The sequence below is a fragment of the Stegodyphus dumicola genome, chromosome X1 (assembly GCF_044657685.1).
Source record: "Stegodyphus dumicola isolate Sdum_Otavi_A_Nest chromosome X1, ASM4465768v1".
Taxonomy (NCBI): Eukaryota; Metazoa; Arthropoda; class Arachnida; order Araneae; family Eresidae; genus Stegodyphus; species Stegodyphus dumicola.
This window is the reverse complement of record NC_140780.1, coordinates 71,505,387-71,524,150: the sequence shown is the minus strand read 5'-3', so window position 1 is coordinate 71,524,150 and position 18,764 is coordinate 71,505,387.

Genomic DNA, 18,764 nt, shown 5'->3' with positions numbered 1-18,764 from the left:
ATGCCATTCTAAGATCTACACATAACTTCTTTGAAAGTGTTGCAAACTCTCAGCATGATAACATAAGATCACTCATAAACTACGACCCTACAGAGGAAAATATGGTGAAAAGACCGCGAACGATACACCATAATACTAAATGGTAACTGTACATAATGTATATATAAATTTATTTTCTCGTCTCTTCATTTAATCAAGATTTTCACATTGTAGTATCATTGTTTACATTAGTATCATGTTTGTTTACATTAGCTCAATGTTTATTTTGAAGCAGCAGTATCGCCGGTCAGTACTTGGGAGGGTGACCACCCAAGCACGCAGCGATCTGTGGTTTTTCCACTGCAAAGACGGACTTGTCAAAGCAAGGACTTTGTTCACAATAGCCGTTGGACTTTGCTATTCCATTTTACTTTGAATTAAGTGCTTTTTACAAAATTATGTGTTTTCTATGCTTATTACTACACTCGCTCGTGTGTCATCTCAATTTTACTGAATGCATTTGCAATTCACATCTACGAATCAGAGTCAAGACTTCCGATCACATGACACACTCCCACGTATCCCTGCTCATTACCGCCTCTCTACTGCACTTGGTTAATGCTCCAGGCACCACTCCTGTATGCTACGTATTATTTGAACTTTAAATAGTTTTCTTACCTAAGGTTACCCTGCTTTGCCACCAATAGTTTCTCTTACTAAGGGCACGGTGCTTACGCACCCTATTTTTAAATAAAAGCTAATGGCCGAGGCCGGATAAATATTGGTCAATACTCTTTGCAGTAATTACCAAGAGTTAGAACGACGACTTGACTTGAAGCAAGTATGAAGGCAAGACTGATCTATGTTTACACCAAAGTTATGGCTGATTATAAGAGTGCCCTGAAATTTCTGAAGACTAATGATATCCCTTTCCATACGTTTCAAACAAATAACAAAAAGCCACTGAAAGTCATTCTTAAAAACCTGCCGACAAAAATTACCGAGGAATCCATTTTTAATGATCTTGTCCGAAGAAAATTCCCCGTACTCAAAGTCAAGCAATTTAGCCGAAGCAAGAAATTTAATTCGGAGAAGCTACCGATCTGGCTCATTGAGCTGAAGCGCAATGATGCAGGGAATGCGATTTTTCAGATGAACTGTATGTTCAGCTTGACTGTTCATATCGAACAATACAGGCCGAAAAAACGACCACTACAGTGTTTCAGATGCCAGGAGTGGGGGCACTCCCAAGGCCCTAGGCGATATTTTCCGGAGTACCTTTGCAACTTAATGCAATTACCTCCACAACTTCGTTAAGAAAAATGAAGTGATTAAGAATAAGCACTGGCTAAAGGGTAATGAAGGAAACCATTAAGGGTTTACGGGGAAAGAAGTGATTTAGGAGTCCACACTAAGGACGAAAAAATTCTTTCTTCTTTCAACCTGTTTTACCAGATTGAAAGAGAGAGAGGTGATGATTGAAGGCGAATTCCTGAATGCATTGCATTAATGGAATCGGAGAAATTGAAATACAATCAGCCGGGAAACTTAATTTTCCAGGGCCTGGGAAAGGTAAATTAGGTAATACGGAAAACCGCAGTGATTGCTAATGCCTTGGGGATGGGCTGGGGGGGAGAGAGTCTTGCGACTAAAGCTCGGAGCAAGGGATGGTGGAGCGAAAAGAAGGGGGGAAAATGATTCACGAGGCGAAAAAGTTCTACCGCCCGTGGCGAGAGAAGAATAGGAGCAACTTTAGAAGCGGAAAGAACCGTGAAGAAAGTTAACTGTAGAAAAGACGGAGAAGTTTTAGGATAGTTAAAGGGAAGGGAAGTTTGGGAAAATGTTTAAAGTTGGAGAGGAGAGGTGGATTAAAAAAGGGAAAGAAATAAAAAAAAAATAAAATTGGGACAGAATTAACCAAAATTACCTGATTGCAGATGATGACTGAAGATATGCAAGATTGTACATTTGTGCAGTTTGCTGGAATCAAAAATACATATATAAAAGTGTTTTGAGTAGCATATGGGGGAGTTAGAATTTAAAGATTAATATATTAATTTAAATTTTAATAATTAAACAGTTTAAGTTAAATAATTAAGTTAGATGATAAAATAATAAAGAAGCGTTAAAACTATTGCAAATCTGATTTTTAATTGTCTGGACCGCGTTTTGTGAAAAGATGAGGTCTTGGCAAGTGGAGGAGCATGTTACCTATAGCAGCACGGATATAAAACCGAGAAACAAGGCCGAATTAGGTCCGACGGGCATGTGGAAATATAGAAATAGTTAAGGGTCGTCGGGTTAGGCCCGTGAAGTGCTTTTTAAATTTTTTTTAGAAAATTAAAATTTAAAAAAATTTTTAGAAAGAATTCCTAGTCAAGCAGACACCTCCGCTTTGGCTTCCTAGAAAGATGTTAAAAGTTCTATCAAGAACGCTCCTAGGTCGCTTAGCTGAGCTGGGCTCAGCTGGATCATAAGCAGGAAGTGAATGCAAGACGGGGTTTTCGATCTGTGTTAATCTATTAAAGAATTTGGCCGAATTTTGCCGGAAAAAGGCATCCAGGGGTAGAATTTTGAGATCGTTATGAAGCACTTCATTACGGACGAAATAATGAGCATTTGTCAGAATACGAAGCGTGACGCTCTGGAATACTTGGATTTTCTTTAGATGGCTATTGGCAGCAGTTGACCAGACGACAGCAGCGTACGTCAGGATCGGTAGAATGTTACTCTTGTATAAAAGGATCTTATTATTGAGGGAGAGGTTGCTGGTTCTTTTGAGGAGAGACATCAGTTGGGCTCTGGTAGTTCTTGCTTTGGAGATGGCATAATTGATGTGGGTATTCCAGAGCAGCTTCGCATCTAGATGAACTCCCAGATATTTGTATGAGTCCACCCAGGGTACATTTTCTTCAAATAATCTGAGTGGAGGGAGTTGACTATGGACATTCCTCTTTCTGGAAAAGAAAACTGTGGCGGCCCTTTTTGCGACATTAATTTTGATTTTCCAGGTAATGAGCCAGGACTCCAAGTCTGTTAAATACAGCTGTAGGTGATTGAGAGTGGCATGTAATGTTGAGTGCTGTGAAATGATGGCTGTGTCGTCTGCATAGAATGCTAGATCGACACTTGGTGTTTCCTTTCCTTTTCCCACTATTGCCGTGTGTAGCTTGCTGATAGCAAGCTGTATACCGGCTGTCATGAATTAAAAAGTACATTGCAGGTATATCAAATGCTTGAGTGTGTCCGGAGGACAGGATGCAAAATGAAAGAAGGTGTGACTACTTTGTCACGTGAGGCTATAGCGGTGTCTGGTAGGCTGGAGAGATGCTGGTCCGAGTTTCAGGTACAGTGTGCATTTTTACAAATATTCAGTGCATAAACTCATCAAAGTGCATTTTTCTCACAACTAGAAAGACTATATACAAATGTAAAATTCCGCAGGGAGTCCAGCAGAAGCAGTCAAAGATATCTCTTAGTAGAGGTCTTTTGATTGGCTGTTGAGACGTGTATGCGAAAATCATGAGAATTTGCTATTTACAAAATATTCAATTGCAGAGACATAAAAACATACTTTACAGTAAACTAAAAGTTAAATTAAATAAAATAAAAGAAATTTGAAACCAATAGGAGCAGTGTGAGATCTACAGTAAGCAGTAGAAGACTTTAGTTCGTAGTCCCGTGGGAGGTCACCCTCCCGTGCCTTGACCCCGATAGTGGCTGCTTAACTTTAAGCATTTCAGTTTTCCAAGTAAACACAGGGTAAGAACTTAGGTTGGAAAGTTCTGATTTTCATTGAGGATAAATGCAGTAAATGGTCTAAGGTGCCTGTCTTCGTGCAATATTTCATATTCAAAGAGGTTAAATTGACGCATATGATTGCAGTCCTGGGCTTCTCTGAAGAAATTCCGATTTTGCTTTGCGATGAACTTATCTAAGGGGTCGATCTTGAGGTCATCTTGTAGACACTTATTTGTCACGAAATAATGAGCATTCGTAATAATCCTGAGATAGCGGTTCTGCACAACACATAATTTATTGATGTCAGTTTTGGTCAGGGCGGCCCACGCTGGGGAGGCGTAAGTCATGATCGGTCTGATCGCAGACGTGTAGATGAGCCGCTTTTTTCCCAGGTCGAGAGTGGAGTATTTACCAATAATTGGGAAGAGACATTTGATAATTTGTAAGGCCTTATCCCTGACGTAATTTATATGGTTAGTCCACGTTAAGCGATCATTTATAATCACTCCGAGGTACTTGGCATGGGGAACAATTGGAACAATTTCGTTAAATAGATAAAGTCCTCTTTTGACAGGTGTGTTCCTTTTATTTCTGCGTATGAGGAGAAGTTGAGATTTGGCTGCGTTTATTTGGACTTTCCATTGCGCGCACCATCGTTCAATGCTAGGAATGACATCTTGTAGTTTTTTGATGGCGTGATTCATATTAACAGACTTTACTGCCAGGGCAGTGTCGTCTGCATAACAGGCCAGAATAGCGTTATTTTGAGATGCTTGAGGAAAGTCAGCAGCATAAAATAGATACATATAAGGTCCTAGAACTGACCCTTGCGGAATACCGCTATGGATATTTCTAGACGAGGAGATAGCACCGTTCACACAAACACAAAAAGTCCGGTTTGTAATGAAGGAGTGAATTGTCAAGATCATTTCTCGGTCCACGTTAGCAGTAATTAATTTGGATATGAGCCCCTCATGCCAGACGCGGTCGAAGGCTTTCGCCACGTCCAACATGAGGAGAGCAACACTTTGTTTGTTATGCAAAGCAGAGCCACAAAAGTCAGTAATGCGTAACAACTGCTTCGTAGTAGAAAGGTGCTGGCGGAAACCAAATTGTTCCGGAGGCAACATGTTTAGATAGGATTGCATACGTGAGAGAATAATGCGCTCATAAATTTTTCCGAGCACAGGCAGGAGACTAATAGGTCGATAGCCATCTGGTTTCGTGTGGTCCTTTCCAGGTTTAGGAATTAAAATAATTTTTGCACTTTTCCACTGCTGTGGAAAGTAGGAGTTAAATAAACACGCATTTAAAATGCTAGTGAAATTCGCTACTGCACAGGGAGGTAACATTTTAACTGCAGTATTAGAAATGCCATGATTTCCGGGAGCTTTGCGTGATTTGAGTTTTTTAATAATTTGAGACACTTCTACAGGGGTAGCAAATTTGGGAATATTTCGTGCTGTGGGGGCATTTAGCCAATCTTTCACATGAGTAAGGGTGAAAAGTTCAAAGTTTCTGTCCACAGGCCAATCATTTGGCGTAAATTGTAGTTCCAAATGCGAGGCGAAAACATTTGCTTTATCTTCATTTGAAAGGGCAACAACTCCGTTATGGAAGATGGGACGATTGGTAACAAAATTTGCTTTGAGGTTTTTTATTAAAGTCCAAAGAGATCCGTCACGGAAATCTAAGTTGCACATTTTTTCACACCAGAGTTCGTCCTTGTGTTGCTTCACAGCAGTTTTGATGTCCCGGTTTAGGCGATTTATCGCCCTTTTGGCGACAGGATCCCAGGTAAGGTTGTAAATTTTTCTGAGGCGATTTCTATGCCTCATCATTTGACGTATTTTAGGCGGCAGTCGGAAGAGCGTGTTTGTATTTACAACTGTATCACTAGCATTTTCAATAGCCCTTTGAATTTTTGAGGTAAATGAGGATACTGCAGAGTCGATGTTATCAACACAGATCAAATTTCTGACATCAAGAACACTGTCTTTCATGAAGAGTTCATAGCGCTGCCAGTCAGTAATTTTCCTAGTGGAAGCAGTATTACTTTTGTTCACTCCTAAAGTAGCAATGATCGGTAAGTGATCCGAGGATAGTTCGTGCAATACTTCAAGCGTGATAGGGATAGTTGTGGTGGACAAAACAATATCCAGAATGTCGGAATATTCTATTCTGTCCGGGCGATAAGTGTATTCGTCCGGTGTGTAAATAACAACAGGATGGCTTAAAATGTAATTTTGTAGAGTTTTACCGTTTGTATTTCCTTTACGGCAATTCCATGCGATGCTCTTGGCATTTAGGTCTCCTGCCAGGATCGTAGGAGTATTAGGAGGAAGGATTGAGTCTAGTAGGTTATAAGTTAACACATTATGCGGTGGATTATAAAAAGCACTGAAATAAATATTTTTGTACACCGGAAGGGTAATGCACACTGTAATCAGCTCGCAACCAAAGTCTTTACACTCTTTAACTAGGCAAGATGGTAAATTTCTCTTCACATAGATGGCGACACCTCCGCCTCGATGGCTAGTTCTATCACAGCGATAGATCCTGTAGTTGGAGATATTCAGACTGTAACATCTTTGAGCATGTGTCTCAGTAATGAGCGCGAAGTCAATATCGTGCTCGTACAGAAATTCTTGCAGTTCTGAGATTTTATTGCGGAGACTATTTGAATTCCACACCATGAAGCGGATTAAATTTGCCTTATTAGTGTGTTGGCCCATTATCTGAGATCACATTTTCTTGAGGTAGAGCGTTTTTTTCTTGGGTTAGTTGCTTGAAGAGCAGGGGAAGTCCAGAATTTTGAATAATTGCGACAAAGCTTTTAAGTTCATGTAGAATGGTTTTAGCTTCGCTTACCGCTTCAGGGGCAAGTCCACTGGCTAAGGCTTGCGAGTAGGATTTGTTACTAATTACTCGATCTGGATAAAATGATGGCTGAACCTGAGCTTTAGGCTTTGGAAACTTTTCACAACCACGAAAGTTCGCAGTGTGTCCAGTCATCTTACAATTCGCACACGTAGGGGGAGTATTCTTGTCTTTTTTACATAAAAACGATTGATGAGCGTCTCCACACTTAACGCACCGAGGTTCATGGTGGCAATGTGTCTGAGCATGGTGAAATCCCTGGCAGCGAAAACACTGCAGGGGTCCAGCTCTACCTCGGTATCTTTCTACTTTAATCCTCATTCCTAGGATGAATTCTTCGTCGAAGATATTTTTACTTTTTTCCTTACGATCCAGGGTGATCAAGAAGAGAGGCATATTTATGACTTTTCCGTCTCGTCTTCGTTTGAGTTGATTCACTCTGATGATGCTATAACCTTTTTGAGTTAAATACTCAGCAATTTCGCTTTCGTCCGTGTCATTGGGGAGATGTCTAATAACAGCCTTAACATATTTGTTTTCAGGCAATTCGAAGCAGTGATATCGAATACCTTTGTCTTTGAAGACCTGTACGATTTGTTTATAAAGCGCAGGGGATTTGGATTGGATTTTAAATCCACTCTGAATTAATTGACCAAAGTAATCCTTTTCAGCCTGCAGATTATAACCGATGAGGAGTGCTTTAACTTCTGAAAATTTGAATCTTTCATCTTTAACCATGATAGCCGGTGGTTTTCTTGAGCTCGTGTTAGGATTGGTCGATGGTAGCGTCAGCATTGGTTGCGGACTGGGAGAAGTGTCCATGACGTTATTTTTTGGTGTTTCACTAGCCGGATCTGCGACCTGTACTTCTGGGGCTGTATCCATATTATCAGAAGTTGTTTCCGTGGTCGGCTCAGCTGTCGAATCAGAGGAATTCGTCAGGGTAGGCTTTCGAGAGGGTTTTCTTGGTCTTCTAGTAATATCTCCTTTAGGACCTGAGTCCGTATCGGAGCTGTCTTCATCCAATGCTTTATATTTTTTCGATTGCTCTTCATCTGAGCGCGCAGGGCTGCTGGCTCGTCTGGCATTAGTTTTGTTGATTCCAGTTATTGAAGAATCGTTGTCATTAACCTTAGGAGCTATGTTTGGTTTGGGAAGAGAAGTAGAAGAACGATCAGCATTCAATTCTCTGTCGATGAAAAGTTTGAGACGACGAAGGAATTTAAGGTCTCGTGCATCTTTAGATGAGAGAGATCCATCAGCTTCTTCAACGCATTCTAAGTTGGTAATCTCAGCGGCAATAAAATCAATCATTCGATCCATGATGGAGCGGATGGCAGAGAATATAGCAACGGGGAAAGCAATCAGAGTCTATTGCAATGCCGGCCTATTGTTACAGCGGCATGCACTCTGATCAGGTATAATAAAAGAAGAGTTCTAATATCTCAAAATCAGGAGCGAGCAGATGCACGTCTTACATGTACGATAGTCAAAACTCGAAATCTCTGGGCACGTGGCCACGCAAGCGCGGCGATTAGGCCTAGGACAGGATGATGAAATCGAAGAACCGGATCTGGTGGAACGAGCACTCGCAAGCGACGTGCTACTCTCACGAGGGATACGACGAACTTTGACACTTGGTGTTTGTGGTATGTCATTTACATACAAGTTGAAGAGCGTAGCGCTAAGAATTCCTCCCTGAGGCACCCCAGCCAAGATAGGGCGAGGAGAAGAGACAGAATATTTTACTTTGACAGAAAAGGTACGATTAGTGAGGTAAGAGTGCATTATGTGCACAAAATTAGCCGAAATTTCAAGTCGCATGAGCTTGAATAAAATTCCGATATGCCAACATCTGTCGAAAGCCTTTGCTACGTCTAAATAAACAATAGCTGTAGGGTTTCCACTGCGAGATCCTGTATGAATGATTTCAACTACCCTCAGTAGCTGGGCCTGAGTTGAGTGTTTAGCACGAAAGCCGAATTGCTGAGGAATAATAATATTTCGGTTTCGGCAGAAATCATTCAGGTATCTAAGCAGTATAGCTTCGTAAATTTTACTAAGTGAAGACAGAAGGCTGATCGGCCTATAATTTTGAGGGACCTTTGGGTCCATTCCAGGTTTTAGAATAGGAATGACTAATGCATTCTTCCAGCTATGGGGATAATATTGCACCTTTGTACTAACGAAGTCAGATGCTGTAAGTGCGGCGATGGCCACCGAAGTAATTCCTGTCCGAAGAATAATGATGGAACGCCAACCTGTCTCTTTTGTGGAAAGAATCATGTGGCAAGTTACCGCGGATGTGAGGTGTATCAAAAGAAGTTTGCTAAACGCCAAGCACTTCGGACGAAAGCTACCTTGACGAAGAATGAAGAAAATTTCCCGCGCCTCTCCGACGTTACGGAAGGAAAAGCGCCACCAGATAGTGATACTCTCTACAGTGATGTTTTGAAAGGGAGACCAACTCAGAGAACGCGGAAAAATGAAGAAGATAAAATTCCCCTGTTTATCGAAAAAATCATGCAGTCATTGAAGAGCATAAGACAAGCGAAATCCACTGCGGAAAAACTTTCCATATGTTTTACAGCAGCTGTGTAAGATTGCTGAAGATGAGTTTTAAAGAATTGGATTGCAGCGTCGACTCGAAACTTAGGTTTTCAACATTCTTTCTACATCCCATCTCGGGAATTTTCAAGCAGCATCGCCGAGGTCAGCTCCTGGGAGGGTGACCTCTCACGTGACTGGCTCCGGGGAATAAGATCTTAGCACGGTCCGTTCCTTGCCTTTCGATGATTCGAGGAAGTTTTTCGCACCGGCACGACGCTTTTTACCTGCCTCGGCGGACCTCGGAGCTTTTTCTCCATGTTTAAGTACTATTATCTTGTATAATTATACTTTTTCTCTTTTCACAGTTACTTTCCTGCCATCGTTCGAAACAACTAGTTGTGTTCTATATGGGGTAGGGCCTTCGGCCCAGGTACCCTGGTGTACCATGACACCGTTCCACTGGGGGGTTTCGCCCCCAGCCCTTTTTGCCCAACTCTCCGGATTGTCCTAAGGATTTTATTTTGCTGTTGATATCAAGAATCAAGGAAATGTATTGCACCTTTTTATTCTTTTCAAAACTTTTTGAATGTTGACTCCTCTTTCAAAATTTATTCCTGGCCCTTTTTAAACACAAAATTTAATTTAAAGACTTTCTAAGAGTTTTCCTTTTTTCTCATGCGGAAGGCATTATCTGAAAAGCTTTTATTTTTATAATTAGGCTTCAAAATTTTCCCTTATTAGATGAATCCCTCTTTTGATGTAATTATTCTATCTCTGATGATGCGGAGTTAAAGGCCTAGCCTAGCGCACTCCGTAAATTAACTTCCTTGATCCTTGATTACGTGATTGGCTGAGAGTAGAGTGAGTCTGGTGATTTTGCATATTTGGGGAATTGTTTGGTGTTTCTTCATTAATTTTTTCAATATCTATATTTCCTGGTCTTTTGGGGCATTCCTTACTACAAGATGCATGTCCTCCTCCACAGAGGACACATTTCGCAGGAAATTCTTTACCTGTTTGAGGGCACTGGAAGGATTTAAGATTCTCGGCGCATCTGACGTTTTGTCAACGAACGTCTCTTCTTAACACGTGTTCCTCAATTTCCTGTACAGGCGGTCACAAAAGTATTCGATTACCGGTACCCTATCAGAAAATGACAAGATGGCGTTTTTATTCTCTATCTCTCTCGTATTATTCCATCCTAGGTTTTCTTCTTTCCCCATCTTGGAAAAAACTGAAAAATGGTCACTATCTCTCTTTGAATTGGGACGCCATTTTGAGAAAAGCGGACGACATCACTTTGGAGAACGGATATGACCCAAGGAGGTTAGAATATAAGGAGGAGGGTTCGCAGTTTCCTCCACTATCGGGAAATGAAACTCCACCGAACAAGCGGCGTCCATGTTTGTAACTTCAAAACATTGCATTACGTCAGTGAAAAGTACGTGTTTTTAAGCTGTTCCGTGCATGTATTTTCCACTAAATATATGTAAAATTTATAATGAAATTTTACATATTTTATATATGATATCTTATAAAGATGATAATACCCGTAATTTACTACGTACAGAAAATCATTAAGAAATAGTTCGAAATCTAAATGCATGTGCATAACATTAAAGCCTTTAAAAATAGAATTTGTTTAGGTTTTATTAGCAACCTGTTGGGTGTACTTTCCAGTTTTTCCTTTAAGAAGTGATATTTCTGATTTATTCACAGTATTGTAAAATTTTAAAGAATCATTTAAAATATATTTAACCTGAAATTAATAGCAGATAATTATCTAAAAAAATAGTCACAGGTTGCATTTTTTTTAAATGAAAGTTTTAAACTCTTTTCCCAACTAACAATCTTATAACAACAAGAATATAAATATTAATAAAATAAAACAGATTTATGTGAATTCAGTGATTTCAGTTTATGCGCGTTTCATATTTAAGAATCTGAAAGAAATTGCCTTGAATTAAGCTAAATTAGAGAAATATACCTATATTTTTGGATACATCTTTACACATGTTCAGTTGTGTAAATATTTTACTTACTTTTATTGCTATACTGCCCACAAATTTGTAAATTTATGCAAAAACATTTTAACAACAGAAAAGTTAGTTTATCTTGATCAAATGCACAAATTATATTCTTAACAGTTCAAAAATTTTAAATTGAATAATAATTAATACATAAAGAAAAGCATTACTTTATTTAATACCTTTAAAAACCATAAAAATAGTAACAATTGGTGTCTAATTTTTCATGAAAATTATCAAAAGAATTACCTAAAACGTTCAAATTATACAGTTTAAATCCTAGCATACATCATTGTGTGTTAAGGAACAAAGATTCCAGCTATAAACAGAAACATTAAAATGTATTTAACATATTTTGATTATTATTAAGTCCCTTTTTTACATCTGGAAGAAAAAACAACATGACATTGTGATATTTTTTTTTACCATAGTTATCAAATTACATAAAAAAAAAAGAAAATCAATACTTACGCGTGAAAAGTAATCCCAGGAATCTTTTTCAAAAATCTTTTTGTGCATCCATATACAACACAAGATGACATGCTTCAAAAAGAAAAGAAAAAAAAAAATATTCCAATTACAGACTTCCTTGCACAAGTCACAGCGATAACAGGAACATGGCCGCCAAGCCTCACCGTTTGAGTTGAACCTTCCCTCCTTCTATTCTAACTTCCTTGATATGACCAAAGAATATGTATTGTTGTTGCATAGACATTCTTTGTATCAGGATAAGTTTGACTGTTGCAGAGGTAAGTGCACCATTTTGTTCTACATCCCTTAGCAGTTTCCCAGCATTAACCAGTATTCCTTCTGTTCTGAGTACTCATTTGGGTAGTAATCTTGGTGCTTCTGTTTCCAAACCACTCTTTTCAGATGTTGTGAAACGTTCTTTAGTTTCCAGTGTTCGGGTTTGTAATTCTAGAGATTTTTTGTGCCATGTTTCTTCTTCTAAACCGCTTTATTCAGATGTTTTAAAGCATGATTGTTTTACTAGCTCTGTTTTGAATACTAATCCCTGTATTCCGAGTTTATCAGATTTTCCACTTCTTGAATATTCACTTGGCACTAGTGTAAATGTTTTGGATCCACCTCCTAAGCCACTTTACTCAGATGTTTTAAAACATGGATTTTCTAGTATTATCATCTCAACCTGCAGGCTCTTCGGATTCCAATTCATCATCATCTCATCTTGGTATCAGTTTCAATTCTTGTACTTCCATGTCGAATTTTCCAGTTTTTAAGGGTTCATTTGCTCTGATTCAGATTTGCAGAAGGCTACTATATCTGTATCTAAATTTTCTTTTATGTCGTTAGTCACTTCTCAGCCTACTGGCTTTTGAGGCTCTGTTTCATCTACTCAGCTTGTCACCAATTCCAATACTTGCCCATCAGTTGTTGGTTCTTGTGCAAATTTTAATTCTTACCATCCATATTTTCATTTTAACAAGTTTTCTATTCTTAAAAATTATTCAGAATACTCTAACATTAAGTTTGTGGGTGCAAATGATTCTAATCAGGGTGAAAGTAATGTACAGAAATCTGAAAATGGGTATGTTAAAGAAAACTGCAAAGTTATTACCTCTGTTAACCCAGATATAAAGACTATAATTTGTCCATGTTGTAAGAAAGATTTCTCTTGTAAAGAAACTTTATCAAGACACAAACGTAACAGTAAAATTTTAAATAAGGATAATTTATGTACTACCATAAAGAATGATGAAATAGAAAATAAATATCCAAGAACGTGCGAGGTATGCATGAAGTCATATGCTTCAAGACGGTCATTTTTTTAATCATAAAAAAAAGGTGTAAATCTGTGTCTTTTGAAATTGATTCAAAATCATATATTTGTGACAACTGTGAAATAGACTGTAAAACCCGCAGTAACTTTTTTCATCATAAGAAGTTTTGCTGTTCTAAAAATAATTTAATTATTCGTAAACCGTGTGTTTTTCCTGATTGCAAGGCATCCTTCCAGTTTATTAGTGATCATAAACATTTGGCTGAATTCCACAATTCTGAGATGGATGTGAAGGAGCTTACATTTTCATCAGTGGTGGAGTTTCAGCTGTGGTTAGAATGTCATTCTAAGGAAACATTCGGTTCTTTTAAGAAGTGTTCTGGGAGTAAACATAAAGTTAATAAAGCATACCATTATTATTGTTGTCACTTCACTGTAACACAAAAAAAAACCAGTGCCAATTTCAAGTAGAAAAAATCTTAAAGGTTCTTTACCATTAGGCTTCAGATGTCCATCCAGAATTTTAGTTTCTGAGGAACAAGATCTTGAGACAGCTATTTTTTATTCAGATCACAATCATGAGCTGTCGTTTGAAAATACCAAATTTCAACAGCTTAGTCAGAATTGTCGTGATCAAATCAAAACTTATGCTCAGTTAGGTGTTTCCACCGATCAAATTCAAGAATTTATCTGAGATGGAAGTGGATCACGTGATAATAGAGAGAGCTTAAGTATTAAAGATAATTTTGTAACATGTAGGACTATAAATTACTATGTAAAGCGTGTAATGATTTCTTCTCTTAGTGATGATTCACTTTCTGTTGCTGCCATAGTTGAGAAACTTAGGCAGGAATCGTATGACCCTATTCTTATTTACAAACCTCAAGGAAAACCAACATTGTATGGTCCGAAAGGCCTTGATACTCTGTCTTTTGCACTAGGATTGCAGACAAAGGAGCAAAAAGAAATGATGATTAAAGGTTGTAGCAGGATTTTATGTATAGATTCTACTCACAAAACAAATCAGTATGATTTTTATTTGCTAAATTTAATTGTCCCAGATGAATTTGGTAGTGGTTACACCCTAGCACATTTTATTTAAAATCAGTTGGATCAGGATACGATGTACAATTTATTTCTTAGTATCAAATGTGTAATACCTGAGCTTAATATTAATTGTTTAATGACAGATGATGATAAAACTACACATCCTGCATTTGAAAAACCATTTGGTCCAGGTATTAAACATATACTATGTAAATGGCATGTACATCGTGCATGGCAACGTAGTTTATTTCGAATGGTTTCAAGTCAAAAACTTAGGGATGAAATTTATTTTAATTTAGTTATATTGCTTGAAGAAACTAATTCTTCTTTATTTATTTCTATGATGGATAATTTCTTTCAAAAGTTTCTAGCTGTTGCACCATCGTTTGTAAATTATTTTGAGGAGTATTATTATTGCCGAGCAAGTCTGTGGTCAATGGCATACAGAAACTTCCCTCATGCATTCACAGATACTAACATGTATTGCGAGTCATTTCACAATAAATTGAAAACTATGTACTTAAAACGTAAATTTAACAGACGCCTCGATAATTTCATTAATGTGCTTTTAAAAATTGAAGAAGATATTTACATGGCTTATAAGTATAATAAATGACATGAATCTGGAATGAAAATACCTGATAGTGATGTAACAGAAACACATCCTTGTTTGTGGTCTATAAAATCACAGACACGTAAAAATATTCAATATATAGTTAAGCGGTTGCATGAACTATGTTCAGAAACAGATCATTGTTATTCAAAGTGTATTAACCTCTCCTGTCTAAATCTGTGTCATCATTTATATAATTGTAATTGTCCAGACTTCAGCACACTATGTAAACACGTACATTAAATACACTCAATTACATGCAGGCAACCAAGTCCTTCTGTAATTGCAACAGATATCCTTAAAGCAGAAAACTCCTCCCCTCTAGAATTGATTAAAAAATCTAATGCTATTTCAGATACTGTTGTGTGTAACACTGAACCTAAAATTAACACTTGTAAGACTTTAATGTCTGAATTATTAGTTATGTAGCCGCATCCGACAATCCAAAAGATATTAATACCTAGTATAACAAAGAATTTAAAAGATATAGTTTCTAATTGTAAAGGTGCAATAAAATCAAACCATTTGAAAGATTTTTCTGAAAAAATGCCATTTACTCAGGTTGCTCCAAATTTAAAATTATCACGTCAAACTCTGTTTCGTACAACATCTGTGAAAGGTATAAAGCGTAAAATTCTAGATTATCCCGATACTTATAATAAAAAAAATGTCAAGCAAGTTTGTTAGGGTTATCAAATAATATTAATGTGAATGATCATAAATCATCACAGGATACCACAATTAAGGTTAAGGGTAGCAATTTACTTAAATATAATTCTTTTACCTCTGAGCTTAATGTATCCGATATTTCAAAATGTGTTCTGCGAGCTGGGGAAACACTTCTAACATTTCTCGATATAAAATCTCTTGATCCTTATATTTCAAATGAAGAAATTTTAGCCCTGAAGGCTGTAAATAATAATTTTCAGCTTGGCTGGCTTAGTGACAATATTATTGATGCTTTTGTTTTTACCATTCTTCATAATACTTCTTCCATAGCTGCCAAATGTTACCATACACCATTTTTTCAGTCAGGTAATAGAACTCAAAATGTATGGAAAAAAGCTGATTTTGCATCTGTTGATTTCTTTTTTATTCCAGCTCTTATCAATAATAATCATTGGGTTTTACTTGTTGCAAAGATTAAAGATAGAATGTTTCAGTTTTATGATCCACTTGGTTTTAATGCTGTTCAAAATTCTGTGTATTCATTATTCATTTGTGGCAAAGTATCCTTAATAATGTTTTAGATATATGTGATAATTGGTATTGTTTGTTTCCCAATCACGCTATTCAGAATGATGGCATGAGTTGTGGAGTATTCATTTGTTATCATGCCTATCACATTAGCAGAAATTTAGATGTTAAACAGGCTTTCAATTCATATGAATTTAGGAAGTTTATTTTTACACAATTAGGTGGAGAGATTGTGAAAATATAGATGTTAAATATATAATTCATTTGTTTTAAATATTATTTAATTTTTGTTTTCTGACCTATTGATGTAGCATTAAACTCCCGTAGGTAGTATTTTATCTTGTGTTTCCTGTGCCCTAAGCTTTTTTTATATATTTTACTGTCGTAACTTGTAAATTCAAAGACTGCATTTAGTATGAATTTTCTTGCTTTAAACCTTGAATTGAGTGTTTGTAAAATTTAATTCCGAAATGTATTTCCCATATTAAATTGGTCCTGTCTTGTTATTTTTAGTAACACTTGATGGTACTTAGCTTCAAAATTGGCTGTTTAAAGCCTTGGGTTGATCTTTACAATATGGTAACTGGTAGTTTGGCGACATTTTGGAGGCGATAAAGGTTACTACCTGGGACTTTGGTAATAATGTGAGCAGTACTCAGTTCCGATTACGCATTATTTTGCGTGAGGGAAATCAGAGATCATGGGATATGTCATGTGATATTAATGGACGAATTACGGTTCTTTAATCGGAAAAGGGGGGAAATCGGGAAAAAAATGTGGAAATTTTGTATTTAGCTTTATTCTGTGTTGTGTGAAACAGTGTTGTGTAATTTTTGGATCCCATGGCCCTAACTAAAGTGAATTTGAAATGGGTATTTACGCATTGTGATAAAGAGAAGTTTGCTTTTTATTTAGCGGAGGAAGTATGGAGAAAAAATTCGCAGAAAAAATCTTTCAATAATTTTATTGAATGAATTAGAAAAGTGTATCCGCCACGTAATCAAGATTCTGAAGAAGATTAGGTAAGTTAGTATTTTTAATTATTTGAGGATATTATTTTTATGCATTGTTCTAAATGTAAGGTGCAAAGGAATTTGGTATTATTGGGAAATTGTTATTAGCAATGATTTACTTTAAAGTAATTAGGATTGTAAGGTAATTTTTATTAATTTAATGTATGTGCTCATTTATATTTAAAGTAGTGTTTTTGAATTTAATTATATTTTAATGAAATGATAGTTATTTTGTGAATTTTATGTTTGTAGGAATTTGGTATACGTTTAAGTTGAAATAAACGTGCATGGAAATAATTTAAATATTTGATACTAAGTATTTGTAATACTTGCGGTATGAATTCGTTGGTGACGTGTATAATGTAATAGATGATTTAGAGGTAAAAGTTTTTGGATATTTTATTTATTTTATATGTGGAAATGTTCATATTTGTAAAGGGTAAATACATTTTCGCGATCAGGTAATTTCATATATGTTCTTTTTACCGGGTTTAAAGATTGAGAAAATTGTCATGTATTTTCGTGAAATTTTTCTAATTTATGAGAAAAAAGCTGTGTACATGGATATAGTGAAGAGTGTGCGCAATGCCATTTTTGTGCAATTCTGGGATGTTTTTTTTAAGTAAAAATAAGTCAACGTGTACATGGTTTAGTGATATTTTAATTAAATGATAGTTATTTTGTGAATTTTATGTTTGTAGGAATTTGGTATACGTTTAAGTTGAAATAAATGTGCATGGAAATAATTTAAATATTTGATACTAAGTATTTGTAATACTTGCGGTATGAATTCGTTGGTGACGTATATAATGTAATAGATGATTTAGAGGTAAAAGTTTTTGGATATTTTATTTATTTTATATGTGGAAATGTTCATATTTGTAAAGGGTAAATACTTTTTCGCGATCAGGTAATTTCATATATGTTCTTTTTACCGGGTTTAAAGATTGAGAAAATTGTCATATATTTTCGTGAAATTTTTCTAATTTATGAGAAAAAAGCAGTGTACATGGATATAGTGAAGAGTGTGCGCAATGCCATTTTTGTGTAATTCTGGGATGTTTTTTTAAGTAAAAATAAGTCGGCGTGTACATGGTTTATGTGTATGTGTTATTTTGAAAAACGCGTAAGGAGTATGGTATTGTGCACTTTTTCCCAATTTTGCAGTGAATATTTGTCATGATTAAGCAGTTTTGTTTGATAAAATTTCTAGCAAAAGTGTAATTCGGCTAGGAGATTGTTGGAAGAAGTGTTCAGTAGATAAGAAGAAAAGAAACATGTCTTTACTTCGTGAAGAGAAAATGGCGGCGGGGAAAAAAAATAGAGGGTTGCTGTAGGAGAGTTGGTTGCCAAATTTTTGCCAAAAAATCGCCAAGTTACCATAATGTAAAGATGAACCAAAGCCTTGTAACATAGTTTTTATATAGGCCTTAAATTATCATTTTTCTTTCAACTAGCTGATATAATTTTCTTTGAATGTTCAGAATTGACGTTACCAAAAGAGCAGCTATGTAAAAATGTTAGTTTAGGGGAACCAGCATGGTAACGAGCTTGGACAGTACCTCTTGGGTGGCATGGAAACCTGTGTATTTTTATACTGTCTCAATGGATTTGGAAAAAAAACTTTTTTAAGTATTCTTTATAGTTAATAAGTGATACTTCGGTTCCTTTGCAAAGTAGTATAAACACAAAGTAAAGATCCAATTGTAATTCAAAAAGTAAAAACTCAAAATATATGAAATACTAATTAAGAAAATTAAAAAATGGTGAAAGCTTAACTTGATTCAATGTTTAAAGTTTATATGTATGTAGAATAAAGTTTAAGCTATCTCAAAACATATTAGAAAAAATACTACAAAAAATGGTGAAAAACAAAAACTACTACTAAGCAGCAGTAAATGGGAAAATGCAAGGCGACGCTGCTTAGCTGTAGTTTTTTTTGGGGGGGTAGTATTTTTTCTAATGTGTTTCGAGAT